Genomic DNA, 18,329 nt, shown 5'->3' with positions numbered 1-18,329 from the left:
AATTGCGGGATGGTTCCTTCGAAAACGAGACGGCCGATTTCATCCCCAAACATTCCACAATCCGTGTTCGTACTCTGTATCTAATGGTCTCGTCGTCAACGGCGCATTAAACTCGTAACATTCTTTCTTTTATTCCTTTCGAGCTTGAATTAGAAGAACAAATCCTGCGCTGTGTGGTTCTATTTGAAAATAGAAATCCATAGCTCCAAAGTCCCTTGAAGACAAAGCTCAAAGAAACCTTGAAACCAGAAAATTTTCTGTGTTGCAAATATTGCGTAGCCAAAAGGTGTTTAATGTATAGTTTCAAATAGGACTCCGAAACTTTTTCATTACCGTGCACCACACGAATTTCGTCTGTCATCACTGAATTTCATGTGATCCGAATCCACCCACGCAGCGTCGCTAACGTTGATTTTGTAAACAGCGTTAAGTCGAAGTGCCCTTGTTAGTACGTAGAACGTGATCATCACGGTTGCAAATAAATTTTGAAATTTAAAACCCAAGCTTCAAAATCTCTTGAAAAAAAAATCAAAAAAGGCGCCTTGATATCAGGTAATTTTACAAATATTAATATTGCGCAGTCAGAAGCTGCAGAAAATATAGTTTGAATATTTGCTACTACTTTGAATCACGTCCTTCCGCTTTGAAGTCAGAAATTCAGCTTGGCTGACCGTGTGAATAGCATAAGTCGATGTGTGCTTATGTCAGTATAAAGTTGATCGTCACAGCCATGTATCTCAGGATGACCTCAAACATGATTCGCCGACATCCTCAACCAGTTTTACGAAAACCGCGCGTGAGAAAAGCACTTCACACCATGATACCAGAGAATGTCTACTACGAAGTCCCTGCAGTCTGTTTTTCTTTGGTCCGTGACAACGTATTTTTCGCTGTCAGTCTAATGTATCTCTGACTGATGCGGCCAGGGATCGCATCTGTCATAACGGATGTCAAATGAGCCGCCACAAAGAAGAACATCATGGGCGCTAAGCAGGTGAACAAGTCATATTTCGAGGTTTTTATGTTTTCTTCGAATTCAGTGACCTTATCACAAAAATCGTAGAAGCAGTTTAACTTTCGCGTTTGCCGTAGGGAACTATCTGTTTATGTTAGTAATTATCGGCAATTTTTGTTCAAAATCTTTTATCTCTGGTCCAGTGCTTAACATTTCTGCGCTACACTTACATTGTAGTCTAGCATATCCTTCTGTTGCCCTCCCTCTCTTCACACAATGTTTGTGTTAGCTACTTACCACTTCTCGCGTCAGCGATAAAAAATTTATTCCCTTTTCGCGGGAGGTGCAGTTCTTAGTGAGACTCACTGTGTGTGAAAGGAAAAACCACTTCCGTGGAGTAAGTCACTTCATATAAACGTAAATATGTAACGTCTTTGGGCGCATTCGCTATTAAATTTCTGATATTATTTAAAAAAGTAGTGCCTATACACGGAAAGAAATCAGAGGAAGAATGTACATAGCTTGTTGTAGTCGTACCGAGCTGCTTCCTTTATAACTACTGAACTTCATCACTGAATAATCGATCGGACAACACGTAGACAATACTTATTCTTAACTTGAACTTCAACTAATCGTAAACACAGAAGAGGAATGAGAAAGGAGAACAGGTGTAGACATGCAGACAGAGGCGGATAATCCAGACCCGTACTGTGCTTCTTATTGCGGCAAAAGTTCCAAAGTCATAGACAGAAAAAAAGTGATGTGTCGTCATATTTTTATATGTTTTACTACAGTAGTGGTAAAAGTTGTGCCAAAATCTGAAACCATTGCGCAACAAGAGATGTTTCTGTGTTCCTGGCTGACAGTTTTTATTGAGTCTGGCCTCTCCCACTATTTACGGGCTGTTTTCGTATGATATGGGGATTACGTCCAAAAGTTGACAGCATTGTGTTTTAGAAATTGCTGTTAAGGGATAACTGTGAGATAACTGGTGTTCTCATCTGGCGGAAGTATGGGGGTGATCAGGATAAAAGTTTGTGTGTGTGTGTTTGTGTGTGTGTGTGTGTGTGTGAGAGAGAGAGAGAGAGAGAGAGAGAGAGAGAGAGAGAGAGAGACAGACAGAGAAATAAAATAAGGGGTGGTAAGTGAAAACCACTTAGGAATTCTTTAATGACAGGGAGTGAAACAGTGTTTGACAGTGGGACAGATAGCATTCGTTTCATTTTCTATATTATTTAGCTGTTGCTGGTATAACGGAAAATTTATCAGAAATTCACAAACAAACAAAAAATAAACGTTCGTCGCCTCATACAGTAAGAATCTAATATGTTCACGGAGTCTTTCGTGGCGGCATATATGGATAAAATCTTCGCTGCATGAAAACCGAGAAGATTTTATTCAAGAATCGAAAGCTCGCCTCCGTCTCCTGTTTTCAATCTCACGTCAAGACTTTCAATTCATTATTGATATTTTTTTGCATAAAATTCTGTATTTTTTTACATACAGTTAGTGGAACAAAACTCCAGTGGGGGAAATTGATGCAGATGTACGGGTTTCTCAGCCACCAACTTGTTGGTTTAGTAATATATCACATTTCTAGCCTGTATTACATTGAGTTGGTAGGTATATTATACGACGCGAGTGATTGTGGTGCACCTGTCACAGAAGGCTTATGACACGAAAACGAACAAAAACCCTGTTTCGTGGATGGATATTGATATAAAAGCACTGTTGTCACGTTTTGTGACGTGGTTGAATCTTTAGGCGCTTAGTAGAGAATTTATGCTGTTGTATTGGAGACATGCGACACTGCATAAGTTAACTGCGACAGTGCTTCTTGAAGGCCCCCATCTCGTGCAGATTCCAAAGAATTACAGGATAGAAGGTGTAGGTGAAGTTAGGACATTCAATTTGTGCTGTTTGCTAATCTCGTAAAATTGGGTGCACGATACGAGCAGAAAAAAATCCGCTCGTGCGATACAACCAATTTTTAATCCGATCCGGAGAAAAGGGGCAAAAACAGATGATAACCTTGCGTTGAAGAAACACTGGCGTAAGCATGTCTTCAGTGATGACCATAAGACGGCCAGAGTGGATTTCATTGAAGAATACTCATAGCACAAAATCATATCCCCAAAAAATTTAGGAAGGGTGTCGTAGACATAGTATCTTCTCAGCCTGTTTCATGTTCCTCAACGCACATCTTGCCTACTTAAGAGAAATACACTATTGTTATACATTAATGTCATTTTCTGCCTTACGTAGATATCACTAGTTTTAAGAGATTCCGGGCGGCCATAAAACGCAACAGCAAGACATGTAGTGTATCAGGTGACTTTCCGTGACGAGAAAAATTTGGACTGACAAGAGAGATTTAATATTACAGGCGTAAAATCCACGCAGAAGGCTGAGTTCGAAAGATTAGAAATTTTTTAATTTCTATAGCTATTATTTATCGAAATTTCGCGGTGCCATTGATTACATACAATGTAGGTGAGGGTTCTTATAAATACTATAACGCCGATGCCAAGTGTACACTGACATAAAAAAAAAAAAAAATCCGTACAGTGCGGTGACGCCCTTAGACCTCTTTCCAGACATGGGTTCCAAGCCAAAATACTATCTTCTCACTCCCCTCTATAAATCCTAGAAGTTTGTAAGGCAATTTTCAAACACCCTGTTTAAAGACGGCTGTCATAGCGTCTGTGGCTTTATGTGCTGTATTGGTCTAGTTTTGTATAATTTCATCGTCTGAAACCTGCATTTCTTTTTATCTAGTGCTAGAATTGGATCGTCCGACGCCAGAGTCGTCGGAATACTCTGTTCTGCACGTTCGGAAATTCCAGTAAGTGAACATTGCTCTACAGGTCTTTTGACTTCAATTAACAACTATATAATAGCTATGCGTGGAATGCTTGCGTATTTGTGATGTGTCGCGCAACAATTCACACTTCTCACACTACGCACTGTGTTACTGTCGTTGTTTTACACGTGTTCCTCGCACTGCTTTTCGAATAACACGAAAAATCACAGTTTGTCGTAGTTTTGTGTCACCGTTTGACTTAATTACTCAGTTTATTAATGTAGTGTTCGAGCGCTGATGATAATCGAGAGTTACAAGCTTAAATAATGAATGCATCGTGTCTGTTCTTCCGGATATGTGCGAAACAACAGACACCACGCATTCATGTAATTGACTCGCATCGATGGGCGACGGATTTCCGGCGGGAATCTAAAATTAATAAAGTCCCGTTGCAGTTGCCTTCCTTTACTTTCCTTTTTTCTCCTCCACCCTTAATTTACGTAATAAGTACATATATTTTCGCTGGCGAATTTTACATTGGATGAATATTATTATTATCATCATTATCGTCAAACCACCTTTCCAACAAGAGGAGAGCAAGCAGTGATGTATCTTTGTAGCACGGCTGATGTGGTGCTACGTGTCAATCACTGGAGTTAGGCTTCACGTCATCGCCGGTTACTGCCCAAGTGTCTTGCACATTTGGAATGCGTCGCCAACTATAATGAAATTTTTTTCTAGTATCACATCTTAATACCCTCAAAACATTTTGAGATCAAACCCGCTCAGATCGATTAATGTATAGGATGACCCAGGAGGAAGGATCGATGTTCGGGGATTTGACAGAACGATGGGTTGAAGCAAAAAAATTCATGTGGACATATGCCCTATTCCAAGTGATTTCCAAGACAGTACACATTTGAGTACATTGTTATTTATTTTCTGTGTTATTTAGTACATTGTCAGGTCCACACATGTACAACAGTTAGTAAACATGGAAACTTGGAAGAATACCTCTCCAGGCAATGTGTTGAAAACGCTGGTAAAAACTCAGCGATCAGGGATTCGACGTATCGGAACGCGCCGACGGTATTCATTGCCAGCAGCAGGAGCACTACCATCGCAGAAGCTGTGAGTATACACAATATTTGCATATTCTTCATTAGTGTAGATGTATGGTATTTTGGCCAACGCGTGTACAAACACAGTTAACCGATACTCCACTATGATACACTCTCAGTTCCTCCCACTTCTGCACTCACAACACAGCATGGATAAAAGGGCGTTCAATGGGCTAGTTTGATAAGAGAAAGACAGCCCGAGCAAGGAGGTGAAAAGCAACGAGGTCGACTGCGCTAGAATAAAACGTCAAAGAGGAGGGCTGGGTAAGACAATGACGTGTGCGCCGCTGCCCCAAAAGTCATATGTCCATATGAAGTTCTTTGCCTGAAATGAGCATTATTGTCATTTCCCTGAATTCTTATCATTCGTCGTAGGACATCCTGTATTTTCACTAATTTTAGCGTTTCGTCTACAGCCGTCATGAGATCAAAGACCACGTAAAACCAGATTTCTTGTCAGTTGAAAAAGAAAAGAACTGTACGCAAGCGAGCAATCAACTACAAGATCAGGAAATAAATTCCCTAAATGAGTCAGCGTTCATTATGGGCGTTTGAAAGTAAAGCTGTCTTGATCACTTAATGTATTTTCCTTATGTATTTTCCTTTATTACGGCGTTTCGCCTACATCCAACATAATCATTTCCTTTATTAATAAATTTCTCCCAAGAATTGCTATTCCCTAGTTTTCGCAAATCAGCAAATTATTGCAGATTAGATTAAGGTGTGATAATTTTATGCTGAAAATAAGAAACATTACTAACTAACGCATCATTTCGTTAACATCGCACTTTGTTAATTTTCTTGTTTGGCAGGAAACGAATAACGGTTGACAGTACACTGTAATTCTCACAATTGAGTGGAAAAGGGGACTAAATCTTTTGTTCTGCAGCGGCGTTGAACTATTGTCGTATTTTCGGACACACTAAAACAATGTCGGAGTGGGTCTCAAATTCAGACACTTGCCTTTCGTGGCGAATACTCAAGCGAATTGATCTACCCAAACGGAACTGACCACTCTTGCTCACGATTTCAATTCTGCCAGTACCTCTCCCACCTACTTCCTGAAATTTACAGAACTTTTCTATACCTTCTTGGAGTTGAAGAAAAATATCGCTGTGAAATGTCTTAGCCATAGTTTTTTCTAGTATGAATTGTTCAGAAGAGCTTCTGTGAAATTTGGAAAGAGGTACTGAATAATGGGGCAGTTCCCATTTGAATAACGATCTGATGATTCTTTCTACGAAAAACAGGTGAAAGTTACTAAAGTTTGAAGTGTTTACTGCGGGTACAGCGACTGTTAAAAATATTCTGGCACAACACCTCGTCTTCGAATGTATAAAACAGTTTCGATTAGTTTAATTTTACGGCATAGGCATCGACGCATCGAACCACAAGGCTGAAAAGATGTTTCCTTCGGTTGTTCAGTACTTTACTGAAATTGACGGAACCTAGCAGAAGCTGTAGAAGTTTGATGCACTGAATAACGAAACTTCGGGGACAACTGTTAAGTTTATTCTAGACACTTTAAGACAACTGCAAATTCAATAGATAAATTAATCGCTTTTTGTGGAGACAATAGCAATACCAAATGCGAAGGGCTTCATCGACGCGGCCAGCGGAACGTGTTTACCAATTTAAAGAAGACCTAGGGAAAAAATGTAGAAAGAATTTGATGCTCTGCCCATATTCTCGACAATACTATATCTGGCGCTACTGGGGTCTTAGCTGTCGACATTAAATTAACCGTCAAGAAAATATTTAATTATTTTTCTATGTACACCGTAAGGACAGAGAAGCTGAAAGAGTTCTGCTTATACGTTGATGTCAATCACCAAACTCTAATATTTCATACAAAAAGAAGATGGCTGTCGTTAACGCCCGCAGATGAAGAATTCTTAAGCTGTGAATTCCGTTAAAACAATTTTTTTCGCCGAAAACAGGCCACCTGAAATAATTTCAGATTTTTTCATACTTAATGTTTGTAGAAGGGAAGAAGGGATCGGTTGGTAGGACATGTTCTGAGGCATCAAGGGATCACCAATTTAGTATTGGAGGGTAGCGTGGAGGGTAAAAATCGTAGAGGGAGACCAAGAGATGAATACACTTAGCAGATTCAGAAGGATGTAGGTTGCAGTAGGTACTGTGAGATGAAGAAGCTTGCACAGGATAGAGTAGCATGGAGAGCTGCATCAAACCAGTCGCAGGACTGAAGACCACAACAACAACAACATCATGTTTGTACAGTCAGACTTGGCTCTGTTTGAAAAAATACCAGGTGATCAAAAAGTCAGTATAAATTTGAGAACTTAATAAAACACGGAATAATGTAAATAGAGAGGTAAAAATTGACACACGTGCTTGGAATGACATGGGGTTTTATTAAAACCAAAAAACAAACACCCCATATTGCTAGAAGCGTGAAAGATCTCTTGCGCGCGTCGTTTGGTGATGATCGTGTGCTCAGCCGCCACTTTCGTCATGCTTGGCCTCCCAGGTCCCCAGACCTCAGTCCGTGTGATTATTGGCTTTGGGGTTACCTCAAGTCGCAAGTGTATCGTGATCGATTGACCGACATCTCTAGGGATTCTGAAAGACAACATCCGACGCCAATGCCTCACCATAATTCCGGACATGCTTTAGAGTGCTGTTCACAACATTATTCCTCGACTACAGCTATTGTTGGGGAATGACGGTGCACATATTGAGCATTTCCTGTAAAGAACATCATTTTTGCTTTGTCTTACTTTGTTATGCTAATTATTGCTATTAAGAGCAGATGAAGCGCCATTTGTTGGACTTTTCTGAACGTTTGTATTTTTTTGGTTCTAATAAAACCCCAAGTCATTCCAAGCACGTGTGACAATTTGTACCTCTCTATCTACATTATTCCGTGATTTATTCAATTTTCAAATTTATACTGACTTTTTGATCACCCATTGTATATAAAAAGTATGGAGAAGAATAAAGTCTCGATTATTGAAATAAGAAATGTAGTAATGGACACTTGGATGTGTGAATGAAAGGAAGACTGCAAGTTTTTTACCATACAAGCCAAGATGAATTTAAACAAATTAAAGAATGAGAACGCCAACCAAGAAATAATTAATTTGACTTAGAAATTTGAGGAAGAGACAATGGCTTTCTATACCATAGCATTTGATTACTTAGGGAAATGGACTATTTCTTTTAATAAATATCAAGTATTTGATTGTATGATGCTGTCCGAAACCCCAGATCGGGTGATGATTGAAAATATTATTATATACCTGACAAAAAATGATATCAAGATTTCAGGCAACAATTGTTTTCAGGAATATATGTATCTGAGAACCTTTTTAGAAACTGAGCGTGACTCGGAAGAATGGAAGTCTAAAACACTCCGCAGAAGAAAGGTGGATTTACTTCCTTAAGGAAACCGAAAATCCTGAACGCAAATGCCAACTGCTAAAATTATGTGAGCGTTTGTTTTCTGTTCCCGCAAACAACGCCACTGTGGTGACAGTATTTTCGCTGATATCTACCGAGTGGACTGGTGAAAGAAATAAACTGCTGCAGGGACCGTGGAATCAGTCTCACTGTGCCATTTTAACCACAAGATGACGTGCATAGAATTTTATAAAAACGTAAAAGGCAAGAAAGACTGGCTGAAAAAGGTGAAATCTTCCGAAAAATATAGCGTACCAACTACTGTCGTAACAAGTTCCATGTAATTTTATTCTAAATACAAAGTAATAATATTAACTAAATTTGTTACTGCGTTTCTACCCCATCTCACAGCCTCACGACGAGGTCCCAGCTGGATATGGCAACCCCAGTCACGTAGAAATTGGTCAGTACAAAAAGTGGTTAGGACCGGGGGAAGAATAAAATACAGGTAATCTGTTTTGAGAGTACCGCCCATTTTAATAAATTACTCTTCCTTTCATTAACAGGTGTTGGCTATATGGAGCTTAAAAGTGTAGCTGCTGGTATTATGAAGCTAAGCAGTATGGCTGATAACAACGAAGCTCGTAGCATGGAACACGTACCGTACCATTGGGGTATGTTTAAATCGATGGTACAGTTGACAGCAGACCTGTTAACGCCCGAATGAATCATTGCAAAGAGAATGGAATATAAGGGGTATCACGAGTAATTAATGTCCGTTAGTAGGTGGCTATATTTTAGGCCAGAGAGCATGAATTAAGAGGTGTTCAATAATTCCGTTAGCATTTACATTATTTTTGTAAGACTGGGCGTTTAGAAGATACGAGCCCGTCCAGCTGTAGAGAAATTCTAGTGCGCGAAGTGGAATGCACATAGCGAAAGTATAGCGTTGCGAATGCAGTGTTGAATTTTGTAAGCCAGAGTACTAATACTCAATTGTTTAAGTTGGCAATACAAAGAGGAACAGGAACACTGGGAGCAAAATGATGTGAGAAGCACGAGATGGAATCGCTTCTCTGGCCAAAAGAATAGAAAGACGTAGAAAAACTTATCGAGTGATGTCCTGAGAACTACCCAGATACAGTATTTTGGTTAAGGACAAGTAATAGTCTCACTTTGTTGTAAGATTCTGACTAAAACAATTGTTTCATCTTTAACATCAGAAAAATAGTTTGCCGCATCGTAACATTTTTTTCTAAGTTAATGTAGACATCAAACCATAATTGGGACTATCAACAGAAGACATACCTATAACCTGATTGTATCGGCAAAACAAACACGCGATCTGTCAGCCTGAAGACAGGCACGAGAAGTATTAGTGTACATTATGGGTTCCGAAAGTTTCTCAATGCCGATTCTTTTAGACATACCCATAAGGAGTCTACTTAATTGATATGCTGCGTACTTACGGGTGATACGAAATAAAATTTTTGTTCCGTCTGGGGTTGCGACTACGTCACCGTGGTGCTCCAGTAACGTCCTGTGTTAAGCTGAAAAGCGTAAATTGGCTTCTCGTATACTGGGACACTTAACAACCAAAGTGCTATGGCAAAAAAGTTTTTTAACTAATTCTTTTTATTTGCTGCTGTTAAAACGAATATAGGCCATCAAATACGCATTGCGACTTGGACAAAACGTAATCCTATTGACCGTTTTTGCACAGTGTCTAAACATCAGCCATAAGTAGGAAGGGCCCCTATCAATATGCTAAGTATGTTATTGGGCATTACGATGAATAAAACCATTGATAGATAAAGGATATTTCTTCAGAAAATAACCGATACATTTCCTGCACTTGCTTACTGGCTTATCGTGTGTTTAGCACATATTCTCGGAATTCTGTCTGACAAAACTATCGACAAATAATGGGTCCTTCTCCAGAATATGAAGTGCTATTTCCTTGGAACTTTCCATCCCTCGAACTCTGCCTCCCACCATTAACGCAGTCAGTGCGCTTACAAGCCTGTGCGATAAATTACCGACTCGCAGAGGACTGATATAACAGGTTATGCCCAGTTTGGGGAAGTTTTGCGATCTTTAAGCACACATACATGATGAAATTGGCATCCAATTTCTGAACTATGTTCGGTCTGTGCGGCCTCGAAGCCAGAAATGAGTGTCGAATTAGGCAGATAGGATCCAAATGGAAGTAAGTATGTGTTTTTTTAATGGTAATTTTGTAATTGGTTTAGTGACTTGAACCTGAATTAAATGTCACACCAAAGAGTCAGTGTAGACTTAATGCACTTTTAGTTGGATGTTCCGAAAAGGCGCAGTAAGCTGTTTGTAACTGAGGTACAAATATCTATTGCTGCATTTTAACTACTATACAACACGTACAGGACAATACAGGGTGTTTCAAATAGAATGACAGGAGTCAAAGATACATATTTGTTGATAAAAGAAAACTACAAACATGGGATAAATTGCAATTTACTCACAAAATCTTAAATTTTTAGCTTGTTGTTGTTGTTGTTGTGGTCTTCAGTCCTGAGACTGGTTTGATGCAGCTCTCCATGCTACTCTATACTGTGCAAGCTTCTTCATCTCCCAGTACCTAGTGCAACCTACATCCTTATGAATCTGCTTAGTGTATTCATCTCTTGGTCTCCCTCTACGATTTTTACCCTCCACACTGCCCTCCAATACTAAATTGGTGATCCCTTGATGCCTCAGAACATGTCCTACCAACCGATCCCTTCTTCTGGTCAAGTTGTGCCACAAACTTCTCTTCTCCCCAATCCTATTCAATACTTCCTCATTAGTTATGTGATCTACCCATCTAATCTTCAGCATTCTTCTGTAGCACCACATTTCGGAAGCTTCTATTCTCTTCTTGTCCAAACTATTTATCGTCCATGTTTCACTTCCATACATGGCTACACTCCTTACAAATACTTTCAGAAATGACTTCCTGACACTTAAATCTATACTCGATGTTAACAAATTACTCTTCTTCAGAAACGCTTTCCTTGCCATTGCCAGTCTACATTTTATATCCTCTCTACTTCGACCATCATCAGTTATTTTGCTCCCCAAATAGCAAAACTCCTTTACTACTTTAAGTGCCTCATTTCCTAATCTAATTCCCTCAGCATCACCCGACTTAATTCTACTACATTCCATTATCCTCGTTTTGCTTTTGTTGATGTTCATCTTATATTCTCCTTTCAAGACACTATCCATTCCATTCAACTGCTCTTCCAAGTCCTTTGCTGTCTCTGACAGAATTACGATGTCATCGGCGACCCTCCATGGATTTTAATGCCTACCCCGAATTTTTCTTTTGTTTCCTTTACTGCTTGCTCTATATAGAGATTGAATAACATCGGGGAGAGGCTACAACCCTGTCTCACTCCCTTCCCAACTACTGCTTCCCTTTCATGTCCCTCGACTCTTATAACTGCCATCTGGTTTCTGTACAAATTGTAAATAGCCTTTCGACCCTGTGTTTTACCCCTGCCACCTTTAGAATTTGGAAGAGAGTATTCCAGTCAACATTGTCAAAAGCTTTCTCTAAGTCTACTAATGCTAGAAACGTAGGTTTGCCTTTCCTTAATCTTTCTTCTAAGATAAGTCGTAGGGTCAGTATTGCCTCACGTGTTCCAACATTTCTACGGAATCCAAACTGATCTTCCCCGAGGTCGGCTTCTACTAGTTTTTCCATTCGTCTGTAAAGAATTCGTGTTAGTATTTTGCAGCTGTGGCTTATTAAACTGATTGTTCGGTAATTTTCACATCTGTCAACACATGCTTTCTTTGGGATTGGAATTATTATATTCTTCTTGAAGTCTGCGGGTATTTCGCCTGTTTCATACATCTTGTTCACCAGATGGTAGAGTTTTGTCAGGACTGGATCTCCCAAGGCCGTCAGTAGTTTCAATGGAATGTTGTCTACTCCGGGGGCCTTGTTTCGGCTCAGGTCTTTCAGTGCTCTGTCAAACTCTTCACGCAATATCGTATCTCCCATTTCATCTTCATCCACATCCTCTTCCATTTCCATAATATTGTCGTCAAGTACATCGCCCTTATATAGACCCTCTATATACTCCTTCCACCTTTCTGCTTTCCCTTCTTTTCTTAGAACTGGGTTTCCATCTGAGCTCTTGATATTCATGCAAGTGGTCCTCTTTTCTCCAAAGGTCTCTCTAATTTTCCTGTAGGCAGCATCTGTCCTACCCCTAGTGAGATAAGCCTCTACATCCTTACATTTGTCCTCTAGCCATCCCTGCTTAGCCATTTTGCACTTCCTGTCGATCTCATTTTTGAGACGTTTGTATTCCTTTTTGCCTGCTTCATTTACTGCATTTTTATATTTTCTCCTTTCATCAATTAAATTCAATATTTCCTCTGTTACCCAAGGATTTCTACTAGCCCTCGTCTTTTTACCTACTTGATTATCTGCTGCCTTCACTACTTCATCCCTCAAACCTACCCATTCTTCTTCTACTGTATTTGTTTCCCCCATTCTTGTCAATTGTTCCCTTACGCTCTCCCTGAAACTCTCTACAACCTCTGGTTCTTTCAGTTTATCCAGGTCATATCTCCTTAAGTTCCTTCCGTTTTGCAGTTTCTTCAGTTTTAATCTACAGGTCATAACCAATAGATTGTGGTCAGAGTCCACATCTGCCCCTGGAAATGTCTTACAATTTAAAACCTGGTTCCTAAATCTCTGTCTTACCATTATATAATCTATCTGATACCTTTTAGTATCTCCAGGGTTCTTCCAAGTATACAACCTTCTTTCATGATTCTTAAACCAAGTATTAGCTATGATTAAGTTGTGCTCTGTGCAAAATTCTACCAGGCGGGTTCCTCTTTCATTTCTTAGCCCCAATCCATATTCACCTACTACGTTTTCTTCTCTCCCTTTTCCTACTGCCGAATTCCAGTCACCCATGACTATTAAATTTTCATCACCCTTTACTATCTGAATAATTTCTTTTATTTCGTCATACATTTCTTCAATTTCTTCGTCATCTGCAGAGCTAGTTGGCATATAAACTTGTACTACTGTAGTAGGTGTGGGCTTCGTGTCTATCTTGGCCACAAGAATGCGTTCACTATGCTGTTTGTAGTAGCTTACCCGCATTCCTATTTCCCTATTCATTATTAAACCTACTCCTGCATTACCCCTATTTGATTTTGTGTTTATAACCCTGTAGTCACCTGACCAGAAGTCTTGTTCCTCCTGCCACCGAACTTCACTAATTCCCACTATATCTAACTTCAACCTATCCATTTCCCTTTTTAAATTTTCTAACCTACCTGCCCGATTAAGGGATGTGACATTCCACGCTCCGATCCGTAGAACGCCAGTTTTCTTTCTGCTGATAACGACATCCTCTTGAGTAGTCCCCGCCCGGAGATCCGAATGGGGAACTATTTTACCTCCGGAATATTTTACCCAAGAGGACGCTATCATCATTTAATCATACCGTAAAGCTGCATGCCCTTGGGAAAAATTACGGCCGTAGTTTCCCCTTGCTTTCAGCCGTTCGCAGTACCAGCACAGCAAGGCCGTTTTGTTTATTGTTACAAGGCCAGATCAGTCAATCATCCAGACTGTTGCCCTTGCAACTACTGAAAAGGCTGCTGCCTCTCTTCAGGAACCACATGTTTGTCTGGCCTCTCAACAGATACGGTACGGCTATCTGTATCGCTGAGGCACGCAAGCCTCCCCACCAACGGCAAGGTCCATGGTTCATGGGGGGGGGGGGGGGGGGGGGGAATTTTTAGCTGTGGTATTGCAAATGCTGTATTTGTCCACCATCAGCAACACAGACAACATCTAGTTCGTAGATGATAACTAAATTCGTCATAAACCTTACACTATGTCTCTGCTTTTACATAAGTTATGGCGGCTGTAATTCCGTTCTCCATTTTTTGTACGTCACGAATTAAAAGAGACATGAACGTACTTTCCTTGACAAGTCCCTAGAAGACAAAAATCGCATGGAGTCATGTCTTGTGACCTTAGAGGCTAAGAATGCAGGGTACCCGGGCGCCCAATAGACCGTTGAGGCAGAGTGTAAATGAGAAACTAACGTACGTTGTGCCAGCGTGGTGGAGCTCCATCCTGTTGGAAAATGAAGTCATCAGAGTTCTCCTGAAGTTGTGGAAAAAACCAATACTGCAGCATAAGATAGCTGATTGCAGTCACTCCGTTTTCTTCAAAAAAGAAGTGACCGTACACTTTTTCACGAGAAATGGCACAAAAAACTTTCATTCTAGGCGAATCTCCTTCGTGCCCAATAATGTCCCCCTAATGTGCATGTTATGTCACTTTGTCGCTGACGTGAAGTGTAACTTCTTCATTGAAAATTAACCGTGGTAAAAATGTAGTAGAGCATTTCTGGAGTCAACCCGTTTCCTTTCATCACCAACCCGAGGGGCTTGCACTGATCGTAGACTGCATGGTTTACTGACCAAACGACGCCTAGTAACTCACACCAGACGAACGAATGAGGTAAATCCAGGTCTCTGCTTGTGTTGCTAGTAGACTTCGTTGATTCCGCTCGAGCGTTTTCCTTGTCATCGGAAGTGGGAGGTCGACCTGGACTGCTACGTTTGCTCGAGCATCCTGCCTTTTCAAATGGTTTTCTGTGCAGACGGACCAAGTCGAATGCCGACGAAAAGCACGGAGGAACGAAATCACGGACTCAATCTTTGCAAACTGCAGCACAGAAAATTTTCTGTTGAGCGAAACATGTAGCACTGAATGTCGATGCAAAATTATTTCGTTGAAAGACACATGATTCAGCAGATACAATAGCGACAACACGTATTTTGACAAACACATTTTCAAAAGAAAAACAAATTATTGAAAGGAAACTCTTTATAATTGTTACGTCACTTGATTAACAACAATAATTGCGCTAATATCATATAACAAGGAACATTACTATAGTTTCTATAGTTTGACCAAAGTCTCGTTACAGTCTAAAATACTTATGGAACTCGAATCGATGCACATAGCCATTAGTACTTGATTGCGTAACCTTTCGACGTAGTTACGCCTTATGGTATGGATTCAACGAGAGCAGCTAAATGGAGTAGGGGGACTTTTTGCCATTCTTTAACAAAAGGCAATAATAATTGGTCGCGGCCAGAGAATTTTCGTCGTCTTAGCCATCGATCAAGTTCGACCCACAGGTGTTCATGGGAATTGGGATAAGGTGGACTTTGGCTAGGCCACTTAAGCGCCCTTACTCGCCTCCTTCACAAAAAGTCTGTGACATGACCGGAGGTGTGCTTAGGATCATTCGCGCTGAGATTCCCATTTTATTTTGGCATGGGGGAACATTTGCGGGCTCAAGATTTCACAATATCTGTAACGAACCATAATGCCTTCGGCAGGCACCAGAGGGCTGACATCTGAAATGGAGAACAAAAAAAAAAAAATGGTTCAAATGGCTCTGAGCACTATGGGACTTAACATCTATGGTCATCAGTCCCATAGAACTTAGAACTACTTAAACCTAACTAACCTAAGAACATCACACAACACCCAGTCATCACGAGGCAGAAAAAATCCGTGACCCCGCCGGGAATCGAAACCGGGAACCCGGGCGAGGGAAGCGAGAACGCTACCGCACGACCACGAGCTGCGGATTGAAATGGAGAACCATCCGCACACCACGACGTTCCCAACCCCATGCTTAACAGTGGGTACTTGGCCGGACATCGTTTCTTGTATTGGCCGGTCTTAGAACATATAGAATCCCATCGGAAGAAAACATATAATACTCAACTTTCATAGGTCCAGAGCACACGCGCTCTATGTCGAGGCGTCCAGTCCTCATGCGCCCTGGCAAACTCCGTCGGGTTTTCCCATTCTTTGCCGATATTAATGGTTTTTTTTGCTTGGGCGCCGACCATTAAGTTTACACTCTTCCGCGGATCCGTTTTACGCTACTGTTAGATATTTCCACGTTGTGAAATTCACGCGGCTCTCTGTTTACCTCAACAGCAGTCTTCTGTAGGTCACCCTTTGACATCCTCCTGACGAAATTCTTAGTTCGGAGTGTCACTTTTCTGGGCCTTCCCGTTCTTTTTGTCTATATCTGTGATCGCTGTAAATCGTTCTTCGTATTCCAAACACTCAAAATTTGTCTGGACAAACCAAAATCCTGAGCAACATCTGCCTGGATCTTGCCTCGCTGTAGGGCATCGACTACCGCATTTTTTATATTGCTGAATACTCTTTTACCTTCCGCGTGTTGCGAATTACCTAAAAGCAAAACAAAATCAAATGTAAATCAAAAGTATTCGACATAATACTGGCGTAGGCAATTGTTTTCCGACAAAGAAAACACATTGTCAAAATACAAGGTGTATCAAAAAGAATCATCCGATTTAAAACAATCATAACGATCATGTTATCTGAGATACACTAAGTTATCAAAAGTATCCGGACACCTGGCTGAAAATGACTTACAAGTTCGTGACGCCCTCCATCGGTAATGCTGGAATTCAATATGGTGTTGGCCCACCCTTAGCCTTGATGACAGCTTCCACTCTCGCAGGCATACGTTCAATCAGGAGCTGGAAAATTTCTTGGGGAATGGCAGCCCATTCTTCACGGAGTGCTGCACTGTGGCGAGGTATCGATGTCGGTCGGTGAGGCGTGGCACAAGTCGGCGTTCCAAACATTCCAAAGATGTTCTATAGGATTCAGGTCAGGACTCTGTGCAGGCCAGTCCATTACAGGGATGTTATTATCGTATAACCACCCCGCCACAGGCCGTGCATTATGAACAGGTGCTCAATTGTGTTGAAAGATGTAATCGTATCCCCGAATTGCTCATCAACAGTGGGAAGCAAGAAGGTGCTTAAAACATCAATGTAGACATGTGCTGTGATAGTGCCACGCAAAACAACAAGGGGTGCAAGCCCCCTCCTTGAAAAACACGACCACACCCTAACACCACTGCTTCCGAATTTTACTGTTGGCACTACACAGGCCGGTAGATGACGTTCACCGGACTTCTGCGTACCACCGCGAGTTGCGCAGAGCGCCCCATTCTGCTCTCTCGCGATGCTAATGAATACTGAGGTCGCTGATACGGAATACCTGGCATTAGGTGGCACCACAATGAACCTAATATGAAAATCATATGTTTTTGGGGATGTCCGGATAGTGTACGTGCGCGTACAACATACTGTTGGAAAGAACAAACTCTTAAGTTTTACATGGTTCCCGCTAGGTAGCACAAGCATCTGGAAGTGCGAGAGTTTTTGAATCAAAGGTTACTGAACGATGGATCGCTCGCACTGGTCCAAATGATTCAGTCTTACATTACTGGCCCCTAAGGTCACTGGACATGACTGATGTGATTATTTCTTGTGGGGATTTATAAAAGACTTCGTTTATGTGCCTCCGTTACCAACAACAATAAATGAACTGAGACATAGCTGTAGCTGTGGAAGCTACAACTCAAGACATGCTCGCTGCAGTGTGGGAACAATTTGAATACCGCATTGACATATGCCATGCATCTCAAGATGGGCACCTCTTCTTGTCGTGGCTTTGCATCTCCACCAGCAATTCAACTATTTGGGCGGAGGGCGCCTTCTGGGGTACGTCATCTTCTTCCATTGTCTCCCGTCCTCTTGCGTCCCCATGATAATATTGGATTTCTTATCACCCGACTTCCAGCACAGTAGCCAGTCCGTTGTGGTAGGGCTGTCATTCACCCACTTGGTGGTAGCCACCTGACAACTCAGGGATGCCTGAGCTGTGAACTCCCCACGTATTCCAAGGAGTAGATGCCCATCTTCTTGGGGCATCGGGACTCCCAGTAACAGCCATCATGCCTGATGTCGTTTGCTGTAGCTAGGTGGCGCCAATGGGGACAGCCCCTGATCGGAGTGGGTGGCACAGGGCAGATGACCCGCAATGAAGCGGGCAAGGGGACAGAATGGCCCCAGCAGTCTCTCAAAAAAAGGAAAAGTTGACTTTAATGCTGAGAGGTATGACCCCAAATCATTCTCCTTCCTAGTCACTTCATTGCACGAACGT

General features: G+C 41.3%; 1 protein-coding gene across 1 annotated transcript in view; it reads left to right on the top strand.

The window, feature by feature from the left end:
* LOC126272189 (uncharacterized) overlaps window positions 1-18,329 on the top strand; it is a 160,167-nt gene that overhangs the window by 15,512 nt on the left and 126,326 nt on the right. The window lies entirely within an intron of this gene.

This window comes from Schistocerca gregaria, chromosome 1 (genome assembly GCF_023897955.1).
Source record: "Schistocerca gregaria isolate iqSchGreg1 chromosome 1, iqSchGreg1.2, whole genome shotgun sequence".
Lineage (NCBI taxonomy): Eukaryota > Metazoa > Arthropoda > Insecta > Orthoptera > Acrididae > Schistocerca > Schistocerca gregaria.
This window is presented reverse-complemented; position numbering and strand designations above follow the sequence as displayed.